Below are 18,519 nucleotides of genomic sequence, written 5' to 3' on the forward strand. Positions count from 1 at the left end.
GAATTGTAAAAGTACCCAAAGGACTTCGGGAAATGCCTCCGCAATTGCTTTGATAGAATCATCCGCCGATGTTCATGGAAATGCATTACATTTTACAGACTGTAGAAATCATTTTACTTTGTTTGTCGTCGGATCCCTCGATATCAGGACGAGTGCTTTAGCCAGTGAAGCGACGGTCCAACGAAGATTTGGTTCTCAAAAGTACTTCTAGACCAACCTCTTGAGAAATGTATGTACTCGTAAAGGCGTCATCTTGCTGTGTGAATTTCAAAGGGCTTCAAAAGGGGAAGGTGTTGTGGCGAATTACCATGCTTGCAATATTGCAAAACATTTGCAGTTCTTAGTGTTGTGCAATAGTTGAAAAGGTTAAATTCTAATTAGATACGGCTCTCAACTGGAAATCAAGTGAGGAAATCCACACGTCAAGGCGAATGATTTTGACTTGGCGAAATCCTCACGTTTTGAGAAATGATATTGAAACTTTGCCAATGGGACTTCTCGATAGTTGTTAACTCGGTTCTGGGGATTGGCACCATTCTGCGACGGTGAATCAAGTGAAATCCTCGGAAGTCCACTAAAATTTCAAAATGGTACCCCACTGTCTGGTTATTTGGAAATAGTGATAACCATGACTTAATGAGTGTCCAAATGTTAGTGGTACGACCCCAGAAGGCAACAATATGATGCCAAAATATTGAAAAAATGGCATCTGCATTTGCAAAGTGCACCACGGAGATACTTCATTATTTCATTTGCTTGTTAAGCAGTTGCAAAGAGGGGAAATGTTGAAATTCACGTATCCATGAATTCATGAATGATCTGTGTCACTCCAAAAAGTTCACTACGTAGAATATATAGTATGTGAGGACTAGGCAGCTCCTAAAAAGTATTAGTTTTCTCAGGGACTTCCCTTGACCAGGTCACGCAAGCCAAATGATGTCACCACCGGCCTAATTGGCAGTGAAAGCCATGGTAGCATTTATAAAGTCATCGTGAACTTTCAAAGTGATGAAATATTTCTATAGCACACCATGGAGAGTATTAATGAATAATTGATCTTTAAATCACTTTTCCACTTGATAAAATTTATTTACGACCGGGTTTCGATGTATAATATCATCATCAGGTGACAAATGAAGTTGTGTGCCGTCTTAATGTACGTTTAAGATTCCGGAAGGAGGGGAGAGGACGTGGTAGGAAACGGGGGGGGAGGAGTGAGGGGGGGGGGGAGGGGAAGTGAGGGAGAAGACAAGGGAGGCGTTTACAAGAAATAGCGGAAAAACAGCGTTTCGACCTCGTTAAAGAGAGTAAACACAGTCTTAGGTTGTGAAGTGGTCCACTTGGGGGAATGGCGGCAGTGATCAAATAACCCATCGGCAGCCGGAACGACGACAGTAGGCGGGCCGGAGTCCAGGCCAATGGGATAAGGCCCCTCTGGAAGGGTGGCGGTGGAATACCCCACAAATAACTCACAAACAGGGGCGGGGGGGGGGGGAACCTCAAGGACTGGGGCGGTTGTGTGTCACGCGTGGTCAATGTTTGCAAACGAAATTAGATGGAAAGGTGGGGGGGGGGGGGGAATGGAACTGCATGCCATTGAGGAGGGGGGTGTTCTCCTTTACTCATTGGACAATTGGAAATTGTCCAACGGATAGCATTCATGAAAATAACATACCTGAGAATCTTTTGTATTCAATAAATTACGAGGTTGCAGGTACATAAGTTCTGAAGTTTTCATTTGACTTTCCATTAGTGTTTCTGTAATATGCAGAAGTTAATTTCTATAAGCGGAGAGTACTGTTTCTGTTATGGCATATTTTTTCGCTCATTTCTCGATCCACTTGCCAAGGAAGTAACCTTTCCTTTATTTTGAATTTTTGAAATATTGTTTTCTGCTTCAAACTGAAGTCATTCAATTAAAATTTCATTTTTCCTTTTTGGAGTGGAGCACTGGTGCTTGCCTCGAGAGTCGTACATTTTGGTGCTTCCGGCATCGACGCAGGCGGCTGAGTACGCATGCTGAAGCTGTTGCCAGGAGACGAGGGCGTGGCGTTTATTTAGGTTATATGCTGTTGCACGCCTTCGTGTTTCGCCGGCAGTAGTCAAAGCTTTTCACCTTGCCTCTCCTTCGAGTTAAACATTATGGTGATCTGAAACTGCTATTATTAATGCCAAACCTTCTCGTCTCCAGGAAGATTACCGTTCCAGAAAGCTGAAATGTGGTTGGAACTTAATTTTTCACCCAATTGTGGTAAAATCTAGAAAATATTGAGATGAAAATGAACATAATAGTTAGGCCATTTAAATAATAATTGCGTAAAGGAAACAAGGATATCTGATAAGAAGGATCTTAGGCGATAATGTGAAGAAAACCCCGTGAGTGGAAACTATGATTTAAAGAGAGTAGTTTTGTTAAGTTCGGGAGGTGAAACATTGAGGGAATATGATAAGTGCAGATGGGCGAATTTTGAAATAGTAAAAGTGTCGATAAGAAAGCAACTGTTATCATCTGATTAATTAATGCCTAATTTAATATTCTAAATATTTCTATTAAACCATTCAGCGTTATAATAATATGGTGCAAATATTTTGTGGGGATCCCCTCCGAAAGGGAAATAATTGTATCATATTTAAAATGAATTTAAACACATCTGGGCCTCAGCGGGGAATGCGAGACTGTGGTTGGGCAGGGAGGGGACTTGACATCCCCGACTCCTTCAGCACTTACTCTATCATCGAGATTGCTTCGACGAGATTACGTTGCCAACTGCTTCCATCTGAGAAAATGGTGCCTTCTATAGTTCACTCTATAACAGAATATTCATCTTGGCCATTTCTGGCGCTCATTTTTTTAATGACATTGAGATTTAAATTATGATCACACATATAGAAAATGAGTTAAACTGATCGAATATTTTGTGCAGCAAAAGAATAATTTATTTTTATTTCCACAGCAGTTCCTATTGTAGTTGATTTCATCGCAATATCCACTTCTACTGCATTAAATGGTGCGTTTTTTTGTTAGTCAATAGTACATGCATCCGCATGCGTGTAAGTTGTAAGGGTTTTTGCATGAATGTATACGTCACTGTGGGAATAGGTTTGCTTGTAGGTGTTGATTTTGCATGTGGTTTTGTTCTCCTTTACGGGTGGTGACATGACACCCCCCGCCACACGCCCTTGCGGTTGCTTGCCGGATATTATGTATCCACCACCACTTCATCTCTGGAAAATGTCGGTGAAGAACTCGGAATAAAATATGAATTGTTTTCAATAAAGAGAGTTGATAAATCATCAGGTCCTGATGTAATGCATCGAAACCCGGCCGTATAATTTAAAAAATTTTATCAAGTGGAAAAGTGCTTCGATCAGTTATTCATTATGTTCGACTTCCAACACATCACGCCTAATGCTACTCAATTTGAGTTGATAAATGTTTCTACTCACGTAATTTATTGTTTAAAATGTATTTGTGTGTTATATCATTAACTTTACTATGCATGTACGATATATTAGGTAAACGTTTCATAGATTTGACTCCAGTATTGCATCATCGGCAGCCATATCCGATCCACACACATGCATTCTACGAGTGAGTTGCATTCAAGCAAGCAGATTTCAGCGACGCACAGCTCAAGCCTCTCCAAAGCGGAAAATGTTCCATGGCCCATGAGTTGATCGAGCGAATAATGGGAAAGCATTGAAATGGAAGAGTTGAGAGGATGTCATATTTCGCGTCGGTTGAACCCGACCTCGGAGTGCGAGCCATCCGTCCCGGTAGGAATTTGCTATGGAATTAAATGAGAAAGAGAGTAACCCTCTTTTCTCGAGAAATCGACTAATAAGCGAGCAGAATTGTCACATTATAAGTGGAAAGCCTTAGTTGGGAGACAGTCGAAGGCTATGAATTTGCAAGCCCTAATTTAAATTTTTGATAAATTCATCAAACCATTCGAGTTTGATCCAGAGAGTGAATTTTCAAAAGCATCGCATTATATTAACATCGGCATTGACCGCTGACCGAAACGCTGTCAAGTAAAATCAAGTTCCGAACAGAGTGACATAAGGAATAGTTTTCTCTCCGACATATCGTGCGGGTACAATAGTGGATGACACGAGCATGTGAGCGTAATTATTCACCAATTCACAATGTTTTTCATGATAATTTAAGTACGGTACGAAATGTAGATAACTATGTGTACATTTAGTATACATGTTCAGCTCGTTCCCATTCTACACAATTCTTCCAGCGCCCTCTATCCTGTTTCTTCTACCACCCCTACCAGTTCCCATGCTCGACATCATGTACAATTCCTTTGTCCCATAGACCAGACAGATATTTCTTTGATCTAAAAGATCAAAAATGAAGAGCGCTCTTTCCAAGAAACATTAAAGGGGATTTTCAAATAAACTAATAGATGTATTCATTAGCCTTATCCCTTAAACAGCGCAGTGAGAGCAAAAATAATTCTAATCTCTCCCAAATCTACGATTTAGGAATTACGGTAGAAGTGTGTCAATGCGGTAACACTTCGTCCAAACCGTCATCTCACTTCGCCAGGAGAAGGTGAAGTTCTTAGCTAAGACAAACGTTTCATTGAATGAGGTCAATTTAAATATTTCTTGCACGATATTTTAGTTTCTAATCAGGCACGCAATTAAAGATTTTTTGGAAGGAGCTGATATATTTATGGTCACAGATGTCGGTGTATCAAGCATTATTGTTCCGAAAAGAAATAGGAGATGATTGCGTGTGGAAGTATTTATATTCAAATGCATTCAAGAAGAAAAAACCCGAGCTCTAATGCGTCGAAAACAGGAAGATGAGGATTACGCTATCCACGTGAATTATGGGCTGCGCTTCGACCTGGATGACCTCCATTGTCTGAACTTCCTGAAAAGGCAGAATCCTCGGCTTTCCTCTTATATAATGCCATGAGTCATCAGAAAGCGTTCACTACATCATGACGCGTCATGTGTGGGTCATACCGTACACATAATCATTGCGTATGCTAATCCATGTCCACGACAATAAATTTACCAGACTTTTCATCACTTGAAGATGAAAAGATGTGTAAAATGATTCGTCTCAAAATTGAGGGTCTGTCTTCGAATTTAGTGAACTGCCATTAAATACAAGATGAAATTCATATTATATCCGAATATATATTTATGCTAATGAATGAGTGAATGTATACTAATCCAAGATCGATCTATCCACCTCTATCCCCTCGACCCTTGCGCAGGCCTTTTAAATTAGTTTGCAGAAACAGTTTAAGAATGATTTTGCGTTATTTTATTAAAATACGTACACAGGGGTGCGTGTAATCATTGTGATTACATGATCAGCATAGGGGATGACCGCATCAAGTGGAGAAAGATTTCAGATTTAACTTTTTTATTCCACAGATTTGAAAAGGAACGGTCGGAAGCTTTTAGAGCACGTCCTAGTTAGCCTCATTACTTAATTAAGACGTTAATGAAATAAAATGTTCGGTCATAAAAAATTGCACTGAGCGGAAATGTTGGAGTGCTGCGTTGGAGAGCTCGTGCTTTGAACTTTTACGTCAGGATGATGTTTTATGAATCTGTACGCCTCTGAGCGTATGTTGACTTTTGAATAGCGATGAAGAAACCCTCGGAACCTTGATAAAAAACCTTTTTTTAACAATGTTAGAATGTTCAGACCCATGTTTACACAAGGCATAAAATTTTCACAAAGGATGCTTTGCCGGCTCGATGTTTAGCAAAAAAATCCCGCTAACTTTAAAACGTAATGCACTCGTATCGTAATTATTGAGGCATAAATTAACATAAAAGATCCAAAACGTCATTTTCTGGTTATTCCTGGGGTCTCTCACATGTTATTTTTGAATAAACTCCCATAATTCACGATGTAAAAGTTGCCATGCACTGGCGATCAGCAAAAATGCATCCGTCGCGAATCCCGAGCGTAAATTTCGAGTTTAACATGCAAAGGGAATTGTATACAAGTGCAGTATTTATGTGCAAATTCTTAATCATTAATTACAGTAGTTCAGCTTGCTTGACAAAAAATATTGAGGTACTTCATGAGAAATCATGGACTGTTAATGCAAAACTCATCTCCGTCGTAATAACCGGTACCTATTTGTTTCTTCGTGGACGTTCGTGCTTCAAAATGAAAAAAAAATATGAAATCTTTTGTAACTTATGAAGAGGACTGGTTTCATAGAAGAATTTAATTATGTTTTGACGAATCCCTATTTAATCAACAGGCTGATAATTAACAGTGAGGTAAGGATATTCATATATGAAACATAACTTTGAAGTTATCTTTCACAGTTGACAAACATAGGTTTCGAAAGTGGGTAAGTTAGAATTCGTATCGACCGCAATAGAGAATACGTCATCCCTCAGAAACAATTTGAATGAATTTATGCGAATGATGATGGAACCTTAAAAAATAATTCCTTAAGTAAACATTTAGTTATTAAACCATATCCTTTTTTTAGCGCATGATCCGTTTCAAGATGTCTTTTTTCGACCGGCAGTTTCGACTGTCAATTCCCCATGATGTCATATTTCGGAGGATTCCTTCGAGAAAGATTCATAGATGAGGCGCAGGCGGTGTCGTGGAACTGGGAGTAAATGAAGCGTCGCCCACAAGTCATTTTCTAACGTTTTATTTTCCGGGAGAAATTCCCTAAAGATTGGTTTTGGTTCGAGAGGATAAAATTTTAATCCCAATTATATCAGCTGACACTGATCCTATTTAATCCCATTGAGGCGGGAATTACACCCTCTAACGGGATCCCTTTTATCTTTCAAGTCGGACTGGACAATGATCCCTTAAGGCCTCCCCCCCTCATCGATTTCGAAAGCGGCGGAAGGGGGCAGAAGTCCGCGTGGGCGGAGAACACTTAGCGCCGTAAAGATTAGCGGCTTGCATTTCCTTAATTATTTCTAATCAACTTTGCGTAATGAGAAATTGAAAGTCCACTCATTCGATCGATTTCTTCAAATTCAAACTGCTGTTGAGATTTAGTCGAAGTTTTCCAATCAGTTTCTTCATGAGGTACGTTGTAGATTGGCATTTGAATTTTCGCGAAACAGTAAATGTCTACCGATGTGACCTGACGATCTTACCACATCATTATTCTCTTATTTTCCATCTTCGTGACGTAAATTGCTCCAGACATTGCCTAGTTACTGCCGCATCATTTTAAAGGACCCAAAACATTTGCTGATTTCACATAGAAATCTTTATTATACGACCCAGGTTATCCAATAGTATATATACTCAGTTTTGAGGGGAGATGAGAAGGCGAATGAAGGAGGGGGCGGTGTGTATTAGGGTCTATCTATCTACACCTGCATAATACCCTGCAAGGCACCGGAAATGTGTGGCAGGGGGTGTATCCACACTAGGCATGCACAGCACACGAACAGACAAAGTCACGCACCATGCATAACAAAATTGCAGGGGGTAAATAATATGAGATGAAATGAATTAGCGGCAAATATTGGACTCAAGCGGAATCTACGTGGTACCTCCGTCAATCCTTGTGAAAACATGCGAAAATAAGCATATGTTTGTTGTTAAATGCAGCCTCGACTAACTAAAATGCATGAACGCATTCATGCGTATGCATAAATATACAAACACAAGGGCATTACGCCTGTTCTATTGTTTTGAGTTTAAGTGGAGGGTCAGAGGGTGGGAGGGATGCTAAGATGGATAGACTATGGCATTTATCAAAGGGAGTGTTGTGTTCGGAGGCGTGTTTGGGGATTGGGAGCATGTCAATTAAGGAAGAGTTTTTGCATGAGGCCCGGTGGTTATTGATTTAAATATTAATGAGTGTGGTACACTGTACAATATAAAAGGCAGGGCAAAGTTGGCACTTCAGAAGATAAACTACATTGCTGGAGGTTTTCCTCCTTATTAGAGAATTGGTGGGGGAGAGTTAAAAAGGGGTGGGAGAGGGGTGGGATTCTGGTTTTGAAAATAGGGCATGTTTTGCATCTAGGTTTATTGCATGGCATGGGAGTGGTTTTGGGACGGGGCGGGGATTCAAGGAGTGGATTGGTTGATTTGAGGAGATCGGATAGGTTGGCGGGGCGTTTGAAAGTAACTGAGGGGCATTTGGGAAAAAGTTTGGTGGTGGAATTATGGTTTTTGAGGATAGGGTAGAGGTTTTTTATGATTGACCTTATAGACTCTAGGCCTGAGATACATGTGGGGCAAATTGAAAGAGGGTGGGTTTCTGCCGCGGAAAAAGGTTTGGGAATGTAGGTATGTGTTCGGATTGTTCTGTATTCGAGGAATCCGGGATAATCCGGGGGGAGAGAATTGTGTAATTTTGAAGAGAATTTCTCCAGGAAGGTGGGATGATTGTAGACTCTGTATCCTCTTATGGAAAGGGATTAACAAATGGGGAAATTGGTATGATATGGGATGCAACTGTTGCAATTTGTTGCAGTCTTGTTTCTTGGTCGGTTTTATATGCACAGTAGTGCGGAATATTTTCTCTGTTAATCTTACGTTTACAGCCAGGAAAGTGATTTGGGAGGAGGAAACGCTAGAATTGAAGGAGAATGAGGACGAACAATTGAGGTCGGAAATGAGCATTTTCAGGGAGTGAGTGGAAATGAGGAGAGGTCGGAAATGAGCATTTCATCAGTAGCATGTGGCAGGGGAGGGATTATATCAACGTTATAACTGAGCCACAAAATGTATGTATGTATGCATGCATATATATGTATGTATATATATATATATATATATATATATATATATATATATATATATATATATATATATATTAAACAAACAACATTGGAACACATAAAAAGATCACTCACACGTCATTTCTGAGTCATTTCGACGGAATTCAGCTCCATCTTCATCGGAAGAAATAGAAGTAATGATTGCTGGAATTGTAGAGGTGAGGGGTGCGAGAGAAAGGAAAGGGGGCCAGGGTAATGGGAGAACGGGAGGCGGAGGAGTGGTGAGAGGAATGGTAATCATTTGCCCTACTCTCTATTTTTTGATCTTGATCCTTAGAACAACTTTAGCTGCGTGGGATATCAAACTTATTGTCCTGTAGTCCTCACATGATGTAGCCTTTACCTTTCTCGGAATAGGAAATAACACTGATCTCACAAAGTCTTCCGGCCAGATTCCTTCTCATATATACTACGAATCAGTCCATATAGCCTCTTCCTCCCACATTTGACTAAACATTTCAGTAGTTCCGCAGGAATTTTATCCACCCCCACGGCCTTATTTAGTTTCATCTCCCTTCATGCCCTTTCTATCTCATCGTCGAGTATGCCTGAACCTAAGCTATCTTCCTCTACGTCTTGTTCCTTTTCTATGTTTAACTTTATTGGTCTAAGTTCTTTACTAAAGAGTTCTTCTATATATTCCTTCCATCTCTTTTGGATCTTTCCTGGGTCGACTATTTTCTTACCCGCCTTATTTCTAACTAATATCATTGACCTTCCTTTCTTACTTCCCGATAAAGATTTGCTGTGCTTTGCTGTACAGCGCACCGATTCCACCCTTCCTCTGCAAACTTTCCATATCCTCACACTGCGTCTTCCACCATGCTTCTCTTGCCCTATATGTTGCCCGCCTCAATTTATTGTTTAACTCTTTTTACTTCATTTTGCCTAACTCCATGTGTACATTCTTCCATTTTCTCCTCTCGTCCATCTTTGTAATCATCCCCTCCGTGACCCATGGCTTCCTTGTCCTTTTCGCGTTAACTGTTCCAATAGTGCCTTTTGCGGCTTTAGACAACCCTTCCTTGATAAGTTCCCATTTTTCTTCGATAGTACTTAGCTCTTTACCAACCTCCATGATTTCCTCTACCGCCTGTTGGTATTCCTTCCTTTTCAATCCATTTAATGCTTCTACATTCCATTTTCTTACTCGCCGCCCCTGCCTTATCTTTTTGAAACGGACTCTACATTTCATAACAACGAAATTGTGGTCTGAGTCCGCATCCGCTCCCGGGAAGCTGTGCGAATTTATCACACTGTTCCTAAACCTGTGTCTAACCAGGATATAATCTAGCTGATACCTTTCTGAGTCACCTGGCATTTTCCATGTATACCTGCGTCTTTTGTGGTGTCTAAACCAAGTGTTGGTGATGACTAACCCCTGTCTCCTACAGAACTCAACTGCTTTCTCCCCGCGGTCATTCCTCGTGCCTAAACCGTAGTCCCCGACCTCATCACCATCTCTTCCTTCGCCTACCGTCGCATTCCAATCCCCTATCACTATCAAATGTTTCCCTGTAGGAAAACAGGCGATTATGCCCTCTAATTGATTGTATGTCCTATCGACCTCTTCCTCCGTATGGTTGCTCAGTGGCATGCATACCTGAATAATAACCTAGTCCGTCGGTTCTGCTTTTATCTCTCCTAGTGATATTCTATCCGTTATCTGTACTATGTTGACTACGCTTCTTCCTACGTCTTCATTTATTACTATGGCAACCCCTCGCTGGCTCTCGTCCCCGCCGCTGTATATTATTCTATAAATATCACTCCAGTAATCCCCGCCACCCTTCAATCTCACCTTGCAAAGACCTAAAATATCTATATTTCCCCTTTCCATCTCTCGCTTAACATTCTCCAATTTCCCTGTCCTCATCATTGTCCTAACATTCCAGGTTCCTATTCAAACTAACTTAATCTTCTGTTCCTGCGTCTTCTGTCCTGCTGCTGCTGGTTTTCCCTTGCAAGGGTTTCGTGGGATGACGACCGCGGAAGCCTTACCTCCCCCGCTGCCGGGCACGACACACGGCCCATTAGGCCGATCCCCGTAGTTTCCAGGACTCAAAATCTCTGTATTGTCCATCATATTTATCTTGGGAATGATAATTGAAGTGGTTTCCCGTTGCCTTCACTTACTGGCCGCCCCACTGGGGTCAGACGCCATTGCAGCCGCCTCACTGAAGAACAGACCCTGCGGGGACTACCTTTAATCTGGCTCCTAACCTTCGACCTATCTGGCATGGGTGACCCTACCAGGAGCAATTATTATTGCTCCCGCCAGCACAGCTCTAGGGGTCATCGGAACGCACAAGCCCTTCCACCACGTCAAGGTTGTAGTTTGGGGAGGGATATATATATATGTATATATATATATATATATATATATATATATATATACTACCTTGATCAAAAAGTTCCCGGAATAACCACCGTGTGGCGCTCCCATCGTTCCGATTTGAGTTCTGTTTTTTTGTTAAATTGGTACATCTGTTGTTGATATTCCCTTTAAATCTTAGTGTCATAACTTGACATTTGCAAAAGTTACGGTCGGTTTTCGGTATGTCCATCAGTGCTTCCTGAGATTTTTCCATTACTTCCTCTCGGCTGCTAAAACGCGTTCCCCGTAATGGTTTTTTAACTCGATTGAACAGAAAGAAGTCACAGGGAGCCAAATCAGGTGAATTCGGTGGCTGTTGGATGGTATTTGTTGCATTTTTCGTCAAAAAATTACGAATAATGATAGCACTGTGCGACGGTGCGTTATCATGGTGCAAAATCCACGAGTTTTCTGCCCACATTTCTGGTCTCTTTCGGCGAATTGCTTCACGCAAACGTCTCATAACGCCCAAATAATACTCTTTGTTTACTGTCTGGCCTTCTGGCAAAAATTCATGATGCACTACACCGTTGTAATCCATGAAAACCGTCAGCATTGCCTTCTTTTTTGACTGAAAACGACGTGGTTTTTTTGGTCTCGGCTCATTTGGTGAACGCCATTCACTTGCCTGATGTCTGGATTGCGTGTCGTACTCATAAACCCACGTCTCGTCTCCAGTAATGATCCTTTTGATGAATGTGGGATCGGATTCAGCCTCGCAAATCATGTCTTTTGCGACGTCAACACGGTCTCTTTTTTGCATGAAATTGAGGTCTTTTGGCACCAACTTTGCTGCTACACGACGGAAACCCAAATCATTAACCACAATGTCTTGGGCGGATCCATAGGCAATGTTCAAGTCCTCCGCTATTTCTCTGATGGTTAATTTGCGGTTATTGACCAACATTTCTTTTACTTTATCAATTTTTTCACCGACTTTCGATGTCGATGGTCTGCCACTGCGTTCATCATCTTCGATTGACTCACGACCACTTCTGAACCGCTCGTGCCACTGGTAAACGACCGTTTTTTTTTAGAGAATCGTTACCGAAACACTTTTCCAACATTTCCAACGTCCGTGCGCCACTAAATCCGTTTTTTACGCAAAATTTAATACAAGTTCGTTGTTGCAAATTTAAATCCATTTCTGCAATTGTAAAAAATCGCCAACACACACAGAGATAGATGTACTCTTGGCTACGTAACTTTTGCAAATGTCAAGTTATGACACTAAGATTTAAAGGGAATATCAACAACAGATGTACCAATTTAACAAAAAAAACAGAACTCAAATCGGAACGATGGGAGCGCCACACGGTGGTTATTCCGGGAACTTTTTGATCAAGGTAGTATATATATACTCACAAGTTCGGTTCAAAAAGTAGCATGTTTTGGTTTTCCGTGACGGCAGTACCCTGTAAACGTTTATTGAAGACAAAACTCCCTCCAGCACTTCAATAAAATTGGATGGAAAGGCTGATGGAGTGCACTTCCATCCAGACAACGATCTTCCTCCACTAATCTGAATCAGATGAGCAATCTTTGAAACAACTTCGATGTGATATCTCACATCGCCCGCTCCCCCAACTCCGCTTTAAGCGATTGTTGGCTTCTTCCAATGATCGAGGTCACTCTCCGTACCCACTATTTTCCCAGTAAGGCCACTTTGGCATCAGTTTTTTCGCTGGGAAAAAATAACCTTTGCACAAACGTCCTCGACGTCCATGAACTCATGGCGCTGACACTCTGAAAACTCTCTCTGCGGCTGTGAGGATATTGTGTGGAGAAGGAAGAGAAGTTTCAATTTTCTTGAGAGATTGTCAAAAACATTTTAATACTTTACATGCTGATAACAAGTTGTAGAATTATGCGACCCAATCTTGCGAATTTTATCGCGAGGTTGATCCATCGTTGCTCGGAGACAAGTAAATCGAGAGGCAATTATTCAACGCACAAATATGTAAATATATGCTGACATATTACTCTCGCATTGCAAATAATGTCAATGAACTAATAAATCTCCTGTTTCCTTTATATATGATTGACCCATATGTATGTACTCTTCGATGTTGGATGATGTTCATTCTCTTATCTCTTCAAAGAGAATTTCTATGTAGACTGCAGCAGGTGTCAGTTAAAATTAGTTACCTAAAGTGTTATCTGCGCTTTCCACTGAGTTCATATGTCTCGGAATGCGTACAAGGCTACTGAAAACTAATATTGTTTATTTTCAAGAAACTACGGGAGATACCGCAACAGTAACTTTTACGGAGTCATCTGCTAATATGGTTCTGGGGAGCGAGCTCGAGCACGTCTGTTCTCGGCAGAAGCCAGGCAGAGAATTACGTGGTAGTGGTGTTTCAATTTGTGTTTGTGTTATTCATGTGGTAGTGATGTTTCAATTTCTTGCCTGTTGTGTCCTGGCTTCCGTGTTGTAGGATGTCTTTCGTGCTGCATCATGGGGTGCAGTTTTTTAGTTGTTTTGCGGTATATGTGTTTGCATGAGTATTGGATGAAGGGATTTTTGCATGAGTGTGTGCGCTGCTGTGGGTGTAATTTTCCGTGTTGTTTTTTTGCATGTGGTATTTTTCTTTTTTACGGTTGGTGACCTAACACCCCCCGCCACACGCCCTTGCGGCGGCTTGCGGGGTATTATGTAGATGTAGATGTATGTATCGCAATGCAATAATATCAGAATGCAAAAATGATTCGCCTTTGTTATTTTATTTTTTTACGTTTTCTGTGAAATTGATAGCCATATATTTTTTTTTCATTTTCTTAACCTTGCTTGGTTCTCAAAATATCCCAATATTTGTACCTCAATAAAGGTGTATTGTGGCCTTTAAATGCGTCAAACAATGATGACTGCAACCAAATGGCAATGATACGAGGGTCATCCGGAAAGTAGTACCCGTTCGTGAAATAAAGACACAAAAGTAAATATTAACAAACATAAAAAATTTTATTTGAAAGAGGATACTTTAAACTACTTCTCAACATAATCTCCAAGCAAATTAAGGCATTTGTCATAACGTGTGACAAGTTTCTGTATTCCTGCTGCATAGTCCTTCGCCGCCAGCTCATTGAGATACGCGAGGGACCCATCTTGCACAAATTTTTGCATAATGCAGATGGTGTTTAACAATTTCATGAACAATTGTTCGAGAAACATTGGGAAAATGCTCACAGATGTCATCAATTGTGACGCGCCGATCGTTCCTCACGAATTCGTCAACTGAGCTCACCAGTTGGTCTGTAATGACAGACGGTCTCCCCGAACGCTCATCGTCGTGTGTGTTCCCCCTCCCCATGTTGAAGTTGCGACACCACCGCCGAACAGACGACTCGTCCATTACATTGTCTCCATACACCTCCTTTAATTGGCGATGAATATCACATGGGCGAACGTTTCTTGCATTGAGGAATTTAATCACTGCCCTCACTTCACAACTGGCGGCGTTCTCAATTTTTTTAAACATTGTAAACAATCACAGAAACAACACAGGCAATGCTAGCGTCACGCAACTTGGCTCAGAGAAGGCAGACAAGCCACTGAAGCTATCTGACCTCGTCCAGCGGCTACTCGCGTCGTCAGCACTTCATGCGGCACGAACGGGTACTACCTTCCGGATGACCCTCGTATAATATTTAATCAAGTTTAAGGGTGGTGGCCTAACACCCCCACCAATCGCCCTTGCGGTGGACTTCGTGGTAAAGTGTATTTGTATGTGGGTGTAGATTTATTCCCAGATAATTTTTCACGATTTAATCATTCATGCTTACATTTTTGGAAACGTTTCAAATCCCAAGTGATCAAATACTGCTTTTTTCCTTCCTTCCAGCCGTTGACTGTAAGGACGACATCTTGATATCAGCCGATCACGTCACTATCAGGGCCTTGAAAATAATATTGATCTCTCGAATGGTATTGACGATAAAGATGAAGGGTAGAAAGACACCCAAGTATTTTTCATTCATTACGAGAATATTCTGAAATCGCTCCAAAGAACCAGGTCCAGGAGTAAAAAGGAATCCATTCACGCATTCATTCACTTATTCATCCCCCATTCCCCATCATTCCGTGCGGAATTCCCCCCCCCTCTTGGCACCGCCCTCCCCACCCACCCCTTCCCCATCTCCCTAGCATGGAGCCATCCTCAGCATCCTGTTCCCTCCCCTCTTACGCTATGCATCAGCTCCAAAGGTGCAGGATCGGAAGACATTGTCCATTGATGACACCTCGAAGTCCCAAAAATATCGCCTACACATAACCCAACATGCTCTCCTCACTATTTCCCGAAAGAAACAGCCGCAACTAAGAAGACTAAGGAACCGATGCTTAAGCCAAATAAATAGGGATACATACCCTTTTGGGACGCTTCTAAAGATTTCCCGCGGGAAACTGTGTTGCAGTTTCCATAGAAATCGATCATTTCCATGGAAACTGGGACAGATTTGTATGGATTTCCGAGCATAGTTCAGAGAAGACTTAAAGGAGCAATTCGAAGGAATAGAGATAAAAGAGGATGCTGGTATGAGAAATAGTATCATTCAATGTGGAAGAATGTGTGGTCAGCTGATGTTTCAGTTGAGGTGCTGATGAGAGTGACTCATGCTATCTCTGCTATCATGTTAGAATCGCTCGTGATTTCCTCATGTTTCGCCTCTCGGGACTCAGCTCCGGTGGTCCGTTCTCCCCTCGGCACCCCGTTAAACCTTTGGCTCGTCATTGGATCCCCCTGGGGCCAAACACCAGATTTAGCGCAACCCCCACGCCCAACTCGAAGGACTCGAACGCTCTAACTTTGGGTTGTCAAGGGAACGCGTTATCCACTTGAAAAACACGATTGGCTTTACCAAATTCAAACATATAGATCAAACGATATTTTTCTTTATGTTAAGAAGTCAAGTTATCCGACGTTAGTGGCTTTTTTTGAGTGATAATTTCAAAAGTATTAATAGAATAATTTCGTTTTGCAGCCTTGGTTACATATTGATCATTATAAAAATGTGGTTTTGCAGGTATCTGTTGAATTTGTATATGGTTGTGTTCCCTTTTACGGGTGGTGGCCTAACACCCCCCGCCACACGCCCTTGCGGGGTATTATATAGATGTAGATGAAAATCATTAAGCGCACTTCGGTGCTCGTCCCATATGTAGGTACAACGTATGCGATAAAATTTTTTAAGTTGCCTCCAGATATCTTATTTGCGAGAAAGGTTCATTGCAATGCCTGACTAAAAATTTTTATCAGGATGGATGAAATGGACCACGTAATTCCGCGACATTATCTCGGTTTTGCCAACTTTTGATACTTCTACCAGTCATTTGAACTTGGAAACAAAGGCGCAGCGTTTACTCATCAATTCAATTTTGCTGTAAGCCTATTTTTGCATGCATTATCACAATATTTAAAAAATTCTCCCATGCTACCCTTCCATTAAATGTCTCTTTGATCACTCTCACAATCGTAAATTACATTACAGTTACATGCCTTTGTGTTTGTGAGACTTCAAATATTTCTCGTGTGAATCTCTTCCACCATATTCCCATGCCCATGACCTTCACCTTTCAGCACGCCCTCAGCAAATGTCAAAAAGCATTCGGGGAAAGTCAAACCACTTCGTTAACAAATAAAGAAAGCTGTGCCGTGATGTGGCGAACTGAAAGAATAACTTGAAACTAATGAACACAAGAATTCAATGAGTTATGGACTTTCTTTGCTTTCCTAATGGCTCAGATTCGCTAAAGTATGCATGGAACTGCCATTTAATGAATATCATACTCGGTACAATATTACCTGCCTTTATTTGTTTGTTTTCAAGCTTCTCCTTCCATCCCTCGTCTCTTTCTGTCCCCTCCCCCGCTGCCTGCCTGCCAGCTGCGGTGCACCTGTGTCTTTTGGGGGGCGGAGACCACGTAATTGCATGGCCATGTAATGATAGAATTCCCCCCCCCTTTACTTTTCAATCCTGCATGACATGTCTAGTTATGGTCGGAGGCCTCTCGTATAAATGGACGTGATTAATATTTTCCCTTTTTTTGCATAATAAATAACTAATTTATTTGGTGAATTAACCCTTGTTTTGAACTAAGTCTTCCTCCATCATGTATACAAAAATGCACGCTGCTTGATGATTTTAACTGAATATGTTTCCCTTTCCCCTTCCTCTCCCAATCCTCCCTCATCACTCACCCTTCCCACCTGGACCACGCACCTTTTTGGTGGATCACGGAGTATTTATATCGATACCGATATCGAATGAACGGCAATATACCCATTTAAGAGAGGTTTTTTGAATTGCATCTAACCTTTTCCATTTTTCTCACAATTTACCACTAGGTTTCCTGATATTATCACATTCTTCAGTTCTTCGTACTTTCCATCTGGAGTCACGCAGCACAAAGAGTTTCCCCTTTCCTCCGCCGCTGCGCTTCAATCGCAGCCTTCAATATCCCATCCTACCTCTAAGCCGTTCCTTCATCCTCCATTCTTGTCTTGTTCGTATTTCATATGTATCTACTTTTTTTCTACTCTCTACATAGTTACGTTCCTCCGTTTACTCTGTCCGACTTCGTCCTGTCCGTTCCACTGTTTTACCGTCTCTCTGTCCGACTTGTTTTTCCCACTAGCCCCTGATACAGGGTTCGTCCGGAAAATAAGTGTACTGAGCTCAGGAAAAAAAATTTATTGCACTTTTACATATCTTAAGCTAATATTCCTCAAAATAGGACCATTGTGAGTCGATACACTTGTTCCAGCGGCGTTCCCATTCCTGGAACGCTCCCGCGAAGGCATCATCGGGAACCTCTCGAAGACACGTCGTCACGGCCTCTTTGACGGCGTCCAAAGTCCCGCGTTCGCGTTCCTTTCAAACTCCTCTTTATCTTCGGGAACAGAAAGAGGTCCGGTGGTGCCAAGTCCGGGCTGTAGGGCGGGTACGGCAGCGTTGCCACGCCGTGCTTGGCCAAGAAGTCCGACACGACAAGCGCGGTGTGAGACGGCGCATTGTCGTGATGCAGCCGCCAGATGTTTTTGATCGCTGGCCGAACGCGGGCGACTCGTGCACTATTGTTTTTGGCACATTACACTGCTCTGCTATCATCCGAACACTAAGACGACGATCAGAGTTCAGTACATCGCGAACTTTTCGCACATTTTCGTCGGCGAGTGTCGTTGATGGGCGTCCAGGCCGTGGTTCGTCGTCGACCTCTTCTCTGCCCTCCACGAACATCTTGTGCCACCGAAAGATCATGTTTCTGGACATGGCTGACTCCCCGTAAGCCTGGTTAATCATACCGACAGTTTCGGTAGACGATTTCCCAAGCTTTACCGCAAATTTGATGGAATAACGCTGCTCCAAAAACT

This window comes from Hetaerina americana, unplaced genomic scaffold (assembly GCF_022747635.1).
Source record: "Hetaerina americana unplaced genomic scaffold, ioHetAmer1.1.p SCAF_34, whole genome shotgun sequence".
In the NCBI taxonomy this organism is placed as follows: Eukaryota; Metazoa; Arthropoda; class Insecta; order Odonata; family Calopterygidae; genus Hetaerina; species Hetaerina americana.